The sequence below is a fragment of the Myodes glareolus genome, chromosome 1 (assembly GCF_982192425.1).
Source record: "Myodes glareolus chromosome 1, mMyoGla1.1, whole genome shotgun sequence".
NCBI lineage: Eukaryota > Metazoa > Chordata > Mammalia > Rodentia > Cricetidae > Myodes > Myodes glareolus.
In genome coordinates, this window is record NC_142026.1 from 86,511,872 (window position 1) to 86,525,251 (window position 13,380).

A 13,380-nucleotide genomic window follows, 5' to 3' on the forward strand; every position below is an offset into this window, starting at 1 on the left:
ACAGTGGGCTCTTGTGGTTAATTTGACCCATGAACTGTGAGTGGTACTGTCTATATTGATGCTCTAGGGATTTCTTTTCTGACAGTAATACTCAGAATGATGGAGTATTCATTAACTCCAACCCCTGGTGACTAATGGTGACTGGGTTTGCAGCCTTTTCTCTGTTAACCTATTGCATGGCTAGTATGAGTCATTGTCTTAAGCCAGTATAGGATGTTAATGAGGCATAGGCTTGTTTCCCCCACTGCCCTTCTTGTGATCAGTATAAACGTAGGGTCCTGTGCATGCTTGGCAGATGTAGTGCCACTGAGCCACAGCCCCCCAGCTCAGCACACTTGCTTCCCTGAATGGAAGGTACAGGAAGAGTTTCAGGTGAAACATGCAGAAACTGAAGATGAAGTGGGTTCATATCAACATCCTTACCCTTCTTTTGTGAGCATATTAACTTCAGCTGTGTGAGAGCATAAGCTTGCCATTTGAATGTAAAAATGGAGTGGTTCAGAAATACTCTAATATCCAGAAAACAAAATGTCTGGGAAGTGAATATTTCTATAAAATGTAAGAGAAACATCTGATTACATTGAGTAAACCATACCTTGTCTAAAAAGGATGTGAGGGTAGCAGTCTATTTAGAACCCTTGTCCTGTTAGGGTCCTGGAGAAGTTCCACAAAAGACCAGCATCCACATATGCAATCAGCAATAGTGTTTTTATTATACCAGCACATAATATCTCCACACACAGAAACAAGATGGTGAAAGATGCAGAGAGGGACATGTGGGCTCCCTTTAAGCACAACTAAGAGGAGTTCCTGGGGGGTTATCTTAGATATGATTGGCTAAAGCAAGTGGCAATCATATTATTGCATTCTAATTGGCCAGGGTTAGTCAGGGGCTGGTCAAGCCTACAGTTTTCCATTTTAGGGCAGGCCTTGGCAAGTCCCAGGCCCTGTCTATTGAGCTGCTGACTAGTTACTCAGGCCTATCCTTGCACTGCATGTACCAGGCCCCCTCCTTGTTGAGGGTGCTGGGGATTGTCCTTTGTTCATGGCTCTCAGTCTCAGGAAACCAAAACTGATTTTTATGAGAAGACCGAGCAACCTGTTATGAGTCAGTCTGCTTAATCCTCACAGGCCCTGAGTTCCAAACCCAACACTGAAAACAATTTGTGGAGAAAAAAGCCTGCCAGAGTTCTACAAAGCCCAGAAAATAAACGTGAAGGCTGGACACAGTGCGCGAGTCTGTAAAGCCAGATATTTATGTCTCCCAGTGGCGATGCCTGGCATGGACAGAACACTGGGTTCACAGCAACACACGTACAATGAGACTGATTTGACTAATTCAATATTTGCTATTCCAGTCCATTCTTTGGGCTATTATGCTGCTCTGTGATGGATGTTTAGAAAACTGTAGCAATTATGGTGTGCCCGTTCCCAAACCACACTCAGCAGTGACTCACCACAGTGGTGTATTCAGTAAAAGCAAGTGATAGCCACCATGCCTTTAATCCCAGCACTTGGGAGGCAAAGACAAGCAATCTCGGTGAGTTCAAGGCCACCCTGATCTACAAAACAAGTTCTAGAACAGCTAGAACTGTTACACAGAAAAACCCTGTCTCAGCAAGAAAAAAATAAAAAGCAAGCAATAGATAGACTTCCAATCAAACCAAGGGCCATCTGGACCTGCAACCTGAATACTCAGCCCAAATGAAATCAGAGAAAAAGAAAGGACTCACATCATGTTTCAAAGTAGCCCATACCTACTTTTTAAAAATTTGTTTTGCTAGATGGAAGAAAGTTCTAGGGGGGGGGGAAAGACAACTATTTTAAAACATTATAAGACTATAATTAAAACATCTGTATAAATACACTTTAAAAAGTCATCAATATTTTACAAGTTTGGTCCTAATCAAAAGTTATTTATAAAAGAGGACTTCAATATTAAGTATAAAAGATAGATTACCCCATAGACCTCATTAAGTTGCTAGCTTTCTAGAAACTGTCATCGCATGTCACAGAGATGTCCTGAAAAGTGCATTACTAGGCAATTTCTTTTCCTGCAAACCTCATCATTGCTATAACGTCATGAGATGTACTGCTTTATGGGACTCCACTGCACATTCGGTTTGTTCTCATCCTAAATGTCATTATGGAGAGCACGACTGGACGTTACAGCATTGTTCATATTAACAGAAAATTGGAGACAATCTAAGCGCCATCAGTGCTGAAATACACTCATTTAATAGGATTTGGCCACTGGAAAAGACAATGTGCGATCTTATTATCTCCAGTATGGATTAAAGAGAGTAGATGTAGGAAGCTGCCACGTACACAGAACCTTGGCTTGTGGATTCAGAAAATACCTTAGGCAATATGAATTCAAGTGGAAAACTGGTTTTCTCTTGTGAGAACTGGGTGGCACTGGGACAAAAGGAAGAAATGTGAAGAACAGGGTGCCTTGTAGAATGGTCAGCACAGACTTCTGAAGCCAGATGTGTGTGAGTTGACCCCTACATGCCAAACAAGCACGCGAACCACCGTGACAAATTCTAACTAGAGCCCCCTCTTAGCCCACAGGCCGGGCTCAGTCCCACCTGCCTCGCTGGGGCCCTACACAAGCTCCAGTGGTTTTTACCTGTGCTGCTAGCCTTCAGCCAGAGTTCCCACAACCTACAGTTTAAGTTCAAACACACTGCTGGGGCATCTCTGCAAATCAATGGAGCACTAAGCATGCTTAACTAGTTGATTATGAAGGATATTACAAAAGAAAAAGATGGAACGGTACACACAATGAGGCCTAGGGAAAGGCCCAGAGCTTCCAGCTCCTCTCTCCGGGGCTCTTTCATGAGCTCAGTCGTCAGAACTCCCAAACCCTCCCCCTAAAGCCTCTTCTGGAGGCTGCACAATGCTGACATGGTTGCTAGAGCCTGGGTGCTTCCATTTTGCTTTAGACTCTCTGCCCCGTCCTTCCTCTCCTCTCTATCTCCTGGAGCCTACTGTTAATCACCCGCCGAGGGTAATTCAGAGAATTTCTTTACAGTTAGGTACAAGACAGAAATCTGGGGAAGAGCAGAGGTTTTTGTTTGTTTGTTTGTTTGTTTTAATTTCTGTGATGACTGATCTTGGTTGTCAACCTGCCTATATCCGAAATCAACTAAAGGCCACAGGATACACCTGTGAGGGATTTTCTTGATCTGATCTTCTGAAGTTGGAAGACAATGTAAATCTGGGCCACACCTCCTCCTGGCAGCATGAAAAACAGGGAAGAAAGACATTTCTGCCTTTTCCCTGCTTGTCCTCATTCTCACTGGCAAGTCCATATATCCTGCTACTGAGCTGTTCCTTCACAGGCACTAGAGGCTGCTTCTTTGGGATTTCGATGTAGACTGCAGACTGCCTGAGACATCCAACCTCGTGGACTGTTGAGTTCTTGAACTATTCATCAAGTGAGCAATTGCAAGACTAGCTGAATCACAGCCTGTAAGCAATTCTAATTGTGTGTGTGTGTGTGTGTGTGTGTGTGTGTGTGTGTGTGTGTGTGTACATGTGATCACTCTATCTGTTCTATTCCTCTAAAGAATTACAGATCAAAAAGAGAAGCTAGTTTCTATGGCCTGCCTTGGCTAGGGAGTCTACACCCTAAAGGTACATTCTTAGTCAGGGTTTCTGTTGCTGTGAAGAGACACCATGACCACAGCAACTCTTAGAAAGGAAAATATTTGACTAGGTTGTCGGCTTACAGTTTAGAGGCTCAGTCCATTATCATGATGATGGAGAGCACAGTGGTGTGCAGGCAGACTCGATGCTAGCTACCTCTTGATCAGCAGGCATCAGACACTGAGTAAAGAGACCTGACAGCCCGCCTCCACAGTGACATGTTTCCTCCAACAAGGCCACACCTACTCCAGCAAGGCAACACCTCCCAATAGTGCCACTCCCTATGAGCTTATGGGGGCCAGTTACATTCAAACTACCACAGTACATGTCATAATATCACAACATACTTGATTTTTACTAAAGTCTCTTTATGCCACTCAATTTGTACAACACATGAGTTAACTTTGAAATTTTTGCCTTCTTTATTTTGAGGCAGGGATTTCCCATGTTGCCCAGACCAGTCTTGGATAGCTGAGCTCAGAAGACCCTAGCACCCTATCCCCTCAAGTGTTAGAATTACAGGCATACAGCCAGGCAGTGGTGGCACATGCCATTAATCCCAGCACTCAGGAGGCAGAGGCAGGCAGATCTCTGTGAGTTCGAGGTCAGCCTGGTCTACAAGAGCTAGTTCTAGGACAGTCTCCAAAGCTACAGATAAACCCTGTCTCAAAAACACAAACAGACAATGACAAAAAGAATTACAGGCATACACTACCATACCCAGTCAAACTATTTTGAAACAAATCAAGTAATTTCTATTAAAAAAAGAATTAAGGGAGTTGGAAAAATAGCCCCACAATTTGTTCTTGCAGAAGACCCAGGTTCAATTCCTAGCAACTGTATGATGTGCACACCACCTGCTGTCCCAGTTACAAAGAATCCAATGCCCTTTGCTGACCTCTGCTGACTTCAGGCACACATTTGGCATATACATACATGCAAACAAAACACTCATACATCTAAAGTAAATAAATAATAAAAAGCTCAAACCTAAAACAGTAAAAATTGCATCTTCACTACCTTAATTTCACCTCTGCCCCCAAGTTTATTGTAACTTTTCTTTTAGTTAGGACCTGCCAAGATCTCTGGGTACTGCTTTCAGACTTCATTGTCCTAAACTTGTTGAGAGAGTCGGAATTTAGTAATTTACTTTATAAGTAGTCCCCCCCCCAAAAAATGAAGGCCTAACACGAGTGAACTTAGTGCTTGCTAAGATGTAATTTATATTATTTATATAATAATATATTATATTAAAATAATTGTATTATTTTATAAAATCAATCTGGGTTTTGAGCCACATGGTCCTAATCCATTCCTTGAGGGGTAGAGACAGGAAGTTTAGGAGTTTTAAGTCATCCCAGGCTACATAGCAAGGTGGAAGTCAGTCTGGGCTACATGAGACCCTGTCTCACAAAATAAACAAACAAAACAAACAAACAAAACAGAAAAAGGTGAAAGGAAAAAACTAAGCAAACATAAATAGGTACTTTATTTCGCAGCAAAAAAGAATAGTCTATGTGGTCTGTAGAGATTCCACAATGTAAAACTAAAGGTCGGTAAAAACTGAAAAGCTAATGGGCTGCAAGACTTCTGGCTAGAGGAGCGCGTCCCCGAGTGGGGCAGACTTCTGTGCACAGCTGTCTCTCAGTAAGCATGGGTACTATAGGTATACTCTGACCAACTGCACATTCTAGGAGGATCAGACATTTCCTGTCATTCCTTTCTGACCAGTACATCCATTTATGCAACGTTTGCTTTGAATTAGACACAAAAATAACCTAGAGGTGATTTCCAGTTCGCAGGAAACATACTAAGCCAGTTCATGTCAGGGACTTGAGCATGATTTTGGTCTCCGCAGAGATCAGAAGCTGACCCCCAGGGACTCTGAGGGACAGCTCTGGTGGCATCATCAGCAACAAACACTGTGAAATTCTGTTACCACTGGGAGCCTGTCACCCTTTTTTTCTTGGGAGCAAAACCCATCTTGTTTTGAAATATCTAACTTGAAACTCCAGCACAAATCATATCACATCTGCCAATAGGAAGGGAATGTCTGCTCTGACCATGTACTGTGACCTTTCAAGCAATTTAGAGCTTTTAAAAGAGAGAGTATGCTTTCTGAGTATTAATATGATGTTCTTAAAACCTGAATAAATTATTCTCAGTCAACCTTATTATCTGCCAAAGACAACCCTAGAAAACCCTTGTGTGGAAAAATGTTACCTGCCAAGTAATTAGATCAAATCTTTAAATAATCCTCTTTTTTTCCCCTTTCTTATATCTCCTGTTGGTTCTTTGGGAATTTTGTGCGATGAATTTTGATTACTTTTAGCCCCTCTCCCACAGCTCTTCCCAGGTCTCCCCCCACTTCCATTCCCACCCAACTCTGCGTCCTTCCCCCTGCCTTCCAATTTAGGCCAATTTGTGCTGCCCAAATATGTAGCCTGTCACACAGAAGCGTAGGTGACTTACAGGGCTGCGCTCTTTTTGCTGTTGTATTTTGAGACACGGTCTCATTACATAGCTCTGGCTGCCCTGGAACCCACCCCGTAGACAAGGCTGGCCTTGAACTCACAGAGATACACTTGCTTATCCTCCAGAGGGCTTACACTCTTAGAGAAAAGTGGCCCTTCCGCTTGCATCAGCTCACAGTTGCCAGTAATTCTTAGGCTAGGGGTGAAACTTCATGCTCAGCTCCCCTCTTCCTGCTGGATCTGGTCTGACTTGATCTTGTACAGGTCTTACGTCTGCTGTCAGTCAGCACTTGAGTACTTGTGTGTAGCTGCTACATCCAGAGACCCTGTTTCCTCGTGCTCTTTACAATCTCTTCACCCCCTCTTCCATAACGACCCCAGAGCCTTTGGAGAAGGGGGTGGGGTCCAGATGTTCCCCTGAGAGCTGAACTTTCTCCAGTCGCATGTACAGTTTTATGTACCTTTGGCCAGTTGTGGTACTCTGTTAATCATCACCTATAGCAAACGTAAGTTTCTCTGGTGAGGGCAGAGAGGTGACCTAATCTGTGGTATAATGATAAGCCATTAGGACTTTTTTTTAATATTATGCCATTTTAGCATAGTAGGTTCCAATTTAGTAGTAGGTTCTCTCTATGGCCTGTGGCCTGTCTAACCACAGGTTCTCAGTCTGATAATGGTGCCAGATATGAGTTTCATCTTGTGAAGCAGGCCTTAAATCTAATCAGAAAGTGGTTGGTTACTCTCGTGGTGTTTGTGCCTCTATTTCAGTAGCGGGCATATCTTATCCAGTCAGTCACTATTGTAACCCACAGGGTTTACATATGGGTATGACTGATGCTTACTTCTCATCTCTGGTAGCTTGTATAATACCTTCCAGTGCAATGAATGGATGCCAATAGAAATGAAATGTGTACCTGTGTACCATCTTGATTTCAGCATGTTCGATGATGCAAGTGTATGGAGTCTTCAACCAAAGTTCTTACCATCACGTTCTGGAGAATGACAGGGAGCGTTGGCATTAGCCTATGGCATTTCGAGGTCTTGGGACCTCACGGGCCAGCAACTCCAAAAGAAGTAACACTTTCCTAGCACTGACCTTTTTATTTGTTAGCCTCTGATGTCTAGGGGGTGCATTGTTGTCCTGCCATAGGTTAACTCCATTTTAACCATTTTTAATGTATGTGTGTGGCTGTGTTTTAAGAAGTGTCTACCACAGTAGGTTTCCGGATGACCTTTGGACTGGTATTTAATGTTATTTACCCCTTCCAGTTTCCCTCTTTTATTCTTCCTTCCTCTCCTCCACCCCAATTTATTTTTTCCTGTTCTACAACTTTCTTTTAAACATTTATTCCAGTGGTCTCTATTTCTTATTTGTAGCGCAGCTGAGTGGGTAATTGTGATCAGTAGCGGTTGGAGCAGATGTTCTGGACAGCTGTGATCACAAGGGTCTGAAAGACATTTTAGACCCTGACAGTGAGTGTGGAGAGCCTCAGGTCTGCTGGTGTTTGGGTGTAGTGGCAACAAGCGGTCTTTCTATTTGTCACTCTGCCTCTAGTCTGGTTGGGGCAAACTTTTTTCCTATACCCTTGAACTCCTGTGGTGTCTGGTCTGTATTTGTGTTTCTGACTATGATGAAGGCTCTGGAACAGACGACTTCCTCTCCTTTGGACTTACTCTTAGTTCACTACCCAGATGTAAACGTATATGCTCACAGTCTTTTAGTTCTGATTAAAAAGTCTAAACTTGTCACCTTTTGCAGGTCGGAATTGCCAGCTCACAGTGTTGGCGTGTCCCCTGAGGGAACCTTCAATCTGGCCCTCATAGGAGCAATAGAAGAAATTGTCTTCAGACTGCCAGCGGGGCACCCCGACCCTACATAGTGGTCTGGAGGGACTTGGTGGAAGGGCCCACTTCCTAGATTAAACCACTCGTATTCGTCAGGGTAAGGTCCTGACTGCCACCAAGCAGGAGCCTCCACATGTGCCAGCCCTGAGAGCCTCACAGCCATGAGCCAGAGACAGCCGCCCAGCTCATAGTACTGCCCTTTGGACTGGCTGACCAGGAACCGAAGGGTGCGGAGGAGCTGCAAGTGGACCGATCCACCCAGACTCCTTAGGTCCCCAAGAAGAGATCCTTCAAGGAGGCAACACAGAAGAGGAAATCTTTCCCCTTCCCACCTGGTGGGGCAGTCCTGCAGCTGGTCCCTCCCCCTGGTGCAGCCATCCTGCAGTCTGCCCCTACCCGCTCTGGTCCTGGTCGCTCCTGCCACCGGGTCAAGTTGGGGACCGGCCCAAGGGACCTGCAGTCATAGGAGAGACAACCCCAACTCTGGCACGGCAATCCTCCCCAACATGGTAGCAGCACCCCCAGACCAGGATGGGAATCAGCCAAATCACTATTGGTGCTTTGCCGCTAGTGATCTTTATAATTGGAGAGCCCCAAATGCACCCTTCTCAGAAAACCCTAAGGAGCTGATTAGCCTCTTTGTGACAATTCACACATCAGTCCACGTGGGACGATTGCCAACAGCTTTTACAGGTCCTCTTCATGACAGAGGAGAGAGATCGGGTACAGGCTTGGAATCCTGCATCCTGTATCCTGTATCCTGGCTCTGGGTCCTCCTGGAGGGTCGCAGATGCAACCTTCCCCCTATTTCACCTGAGGTAGGACAGCAACAACGCTGAAGGTCGGGGGTGCCTCCTGGTCTATCACCAGACTCTGTTGTCGGGTTTCAAAGCAACCACAAGGCAGCCTGCGAATTTGAGTAAGGGAGCAGAAGAAAGCCCAGCAGCACTCCTGAGTGCCTGCAGGAGGCCTTCAGGAGGCAGACACCCTATGATACTGAGTTCGAGGGAAGGGCCACTGCAATGACCGTGACTTTCATTAACCAATCAACCCCGGAGACTAAAAGAAAGTTACAGAGGCTAGAACGGCCCAAAGAGAAGAGTAGCAGGGATTTGGTGATGGTGGCCAAGAAAGTGTATACTGGAAGGGTTAGGTCAGAGGAAAAGGAAGTTAAAAAGGAGTGGTACAAGAATCAGCACCTCCCTAGTGTGCTGCTGGCTGCTCCCACGCAAATGAAGAACGCCAGAGGCAATTGCTATGCCCGATGGCTGGAGAGAAGCACCAGAAACTAAGAGGTAGCAAAGAAAGGCCCTGGCTGGGAAAGAATCAGTGTGCCTACTGTAAATAGGAAGGGCACTGGGCTAAAGGATGCCCCCGAAAGGCGGCTAGATGCAGTACTAAAGTCCAATGGGGTACGGACACCATTAGGGGAGATGGGATTTGGCCCCCTCTGCCAGTCCAGGGTAACCCTAAGAGTGGAGGGGAGACCAGTTGACCTCAGGATGAATCCTGGGAACTCAGAACTCAGTTCTCCTGAGAGCTGTTGGACCCAGGACAGATAAAAAGACTTGGGTTCAGTGTGCCACCGGAGTCAAACCTTATTCACTACCCAGAGAACAGTGGACTTGGGAAAAGGCTATTTCTTGGTAATTCCAGAATGTCTGTACCCCTTGTTGGACCATGATTTACTAAACAAAATGAAAGTGCAGATATATTTCTCTATTAGGAGTTAAACTGATTAATGAAGATGGGAAACCCATTCATGTACTGGTGACCAGCAATTTGACTGAAGAGTACAGGCTGCATCAAGTAATCACTGGGCCTGACCCCCAGCTGGAGAGACTGCTTCAGGAGTTCCCATCAGCTTGGGCCAAAACAGGGAAGATGGGGCTGGCAATACATCTTCCCCAACTATGTGGAAGTCAAGCTGGGGCAGACCCAGTCTAGGTCCATCAGTATCCCATACCCCTAGAGGCTAAGAAGGACATCACACCACACATCAGGAGGCAATGTAGGTGTCCTCAGGCCTATGCAGTCGTCCTGGAACATACCCCTGCTACCTATCAGGAAACTTTATACCAATAATTACAGACTGGTCCAGGTCTTGCAGGAGGTCAACAACAATGTGACTGACATACACCTCTCAGTGCCTAACCACTATACCTTACTCAGCTTGTTGCTCCCAGACCGGCAATGGTATACTGTCCTGGACCTAAAAGATGCCTTTTTCAATCTGTCTCTGGCTCCCAAAAGCCAACAGTACTTCACCTTCAAATGGCACAACCCAGAGATCGGGATCAGTAGCCAACTGACACGGCCCATACTACACAAGGATTCAAAGACTCCCCCACCATCGTTGATGAAGCTGTGCATGAGGACCTGGATAAGTACTGGGCACAGAACACAGACATCAGCCTGTTGCAGTATGTTAATGACCTACGGCTGCAGCCGCAGAACAAGAGACCTGCCTGCCTGGGACTAAGCAGCTACTGAGAACCCTGGGGCACCTAGGGTATCATGTCTCATCCAAGAAAGCCCAAATCTACAAGCAGCAGGTAACACGCCTGGGGTACATCTCGAAGGAAGGGCAGCAGTGACTCGGATGCACGGAAGGAGACAGTACTTAAGATCCCAATACCTACTAGGTGAGAAAGTTCTTCGGCTCAGTGGGTTTCTGTCACCTGTGAATCCCAAGCTTTGCAGAATTGGTCAAGTCCTTATATGAGGCCACCAAAGAAGGGTAGGATTTCACCTGGATAAAGGACCACCAGTTGACCTTTGACAAACTCAAACAAAGCCTACTCTTGGCTCCAGCACTGGGTCCATCAGATGTGACCAAACCATTTCACCTATGTGTAGATGAAAACAAATGGATAGCCAAGGGAATCCTGACCAAACACTTGGCCCTTGGCAATGGTCAGTAGCCTACCTGTCAAATAAACTGCACCCTGTGGCAGCTGGATGACCACCCTGCCTCCACCCAATAGCAGCTATGGCCCAATTGGTCAACGATGCTGACAAGCAGCTCTTGGGACAAAGTCTCACCATGATGGAGTTCTCAGACAGTCCCCCATCAGTGGCTGAGCAATGCCAGAATGACTCATTATCAGACTTTATTGCTTAGCCCCGCCAGAATAACTTTCCAGATACACTCAGTTCTGAATCTGGCAACCCTACTACCCAATCCTGGCCTGGGACCACTGCTGCACCCCTGCTGCACCACTGCTCTGGGATCCTGGCCCAGGCCAGATTTGCAGGACACCCCATCACCCTACATGGAAGTTATGTGGTATACTGGCAGCAACAGCTTTGTGGAGAATAGTCGAAGGTATGTGGGGGCAGCAGTCAACACTGCAGAGGAGGAAATATGGGCAGAATTGATGCCAACTGGAATATCCCCCCAATAGGTGGAGCTGATAGCCCTAACTAAGGTATTAGAACTGGGGCAAGGGCAGAAGGTTAATGTTCACACCAACAGCTGGTATCTTTTTGCCATGGGACATGCACATGGGGCGATATACAAAGAAAGAGGATTGCTAAACATGGAAGGAAAAATCATCAAAATAAAGATGAGATCCCGGTCCTACTTAAAACCCTATGGTTACCCAAGTAACTGGCCACTATCCATTGCCCAGGGCACCAGAGAGAGGATGAACCTATCTCCAGGGGCAACAATCTGACAGACAAAATTGCCTGGCAGGTGGCACTCGAGACTAATGTAGTCTTTGCACATGTTCTGGCGGACCCAGGGGCACCTAATCTACCCTGGAATCCTGGGTATACTAAGATACTGGATCAAGCCCCTCCCTAAGACAGGTGGTGGAGAGTTGCAGACAGTAAAGTCATCCTGCCTGGACGTCTGGGAAAGAGACTGTTTAACAAGGTCTATCAATCCTTTCACATGGGAACATGAAGAATGCAGGACTTGGTTAGACAGTTGAGAATAAAAATCAAAGATGTACAACAAAAAATCATAAATATTGTCACCAACTACAAAGCCTGTCAGCTCACCATTGCTGTTGCCAACCCTAAAACCCTAGGTCTTGACTCAGAGGGAAGAAGCCTGGAGCCTACTGGGAAGTAGATTTCACTGAGATAAAACCTGGCAAATGTGGTTCTAGGCATCAGCTAGAATTTTAGATACTCTCTCAGGGTGGACAGAGGCCTTCCCCACCAAGCATAAAATGGCACAGGTGGTGACAAAGAAGTTACTTGAAGACATCCTGCCCAGGTTTGGATTTCCAACTATGATAGGGTCAGACAATGGACCGCTTTTGTATCCCAGGTAAGTCAGGGTGTAGCCACCTTCCTGGGGAGTGACTGGAAGCTGCATTGTGCATACAGACCCCAGAGTTCAGGGCAGGTAGAAAGAACGAACAGAACTCTCAGACCTAAACTAAATTGACCTTAGAGACTGGCACAGGCTGGATGGCTCGCCTTCTCTTTGCCTTGTATAGGGCTAGGAACTCCTCTTATCAGATGGGACTGACCCCGTCATTTGAAATTATGTTTGGCACCCCACCTCCAATCGCACCCAATCTCTGGGCAGATTTGCTGGCAGAACTGGATGACCAAGATCTCCTCAATGCTATATGAGGAATTGAATGGGTTCACAAGGAAGTTTGGCCCAAGCTCAGGGCCCTCTATGAATCTGGTGTTCCCCCTAAACCCCACAGGTTTCAACCAAGGGATGAGGTCTACATTAAGAGACATTGCCTGGGGCCACTGGAGCCCAGATGAAAAGGACATACATCACCCCCATGCCCACTGCTACTAAGGCTGATGGCATAGCCACCTGGGTCTACTACACCCAAGCGAGACCTGCTGATCCTTTTGCATTCAAGAAATACTATCAGGTCCGGGGATGGGAAGCATTGATGGATCCAGACAATCCCCTCAAACTCAGAGTGTGAGGCAAGCAGTAATATGGTTTCTGTTGATGGTTGTACCTAATAATGCCTTAGTTGCAGAGAACCCACATTCTCCTTGGAATCTGACATGGCAGTTTATCAACACAGCTACAGGGGAAGTCCTGACACAAACTGGTCACAGCAGCCCCAAGGGTGCCTGGCTCCCTGACCTCACCTTTGACCTTTGACTTAGGAAAACTCCTCCAGATAACTTGGAGTGCTGCCTTCACCCAAAGCTCTGCTTTCATGTGTATCCAGGACATCTGACCTCAAAGCAAGGCTGAAAGCAAAGCAGAGGGACCGAGCCCTGTTTCTGTGCTAGCTGGTCTGCTGCAGGAAAGCCGCTTGGTTGTTTCCGCTGCCCAGACTCAAAATAACCACTCAGAAACTACAGTATCTAAATCACCGGCCAACCACTTAAGTGCATTGCTAGACAGCTCTTGGATCTTCAGTTAACCCATTTTTATTATTTTATATTTTACCATGAAGCTTGTGCC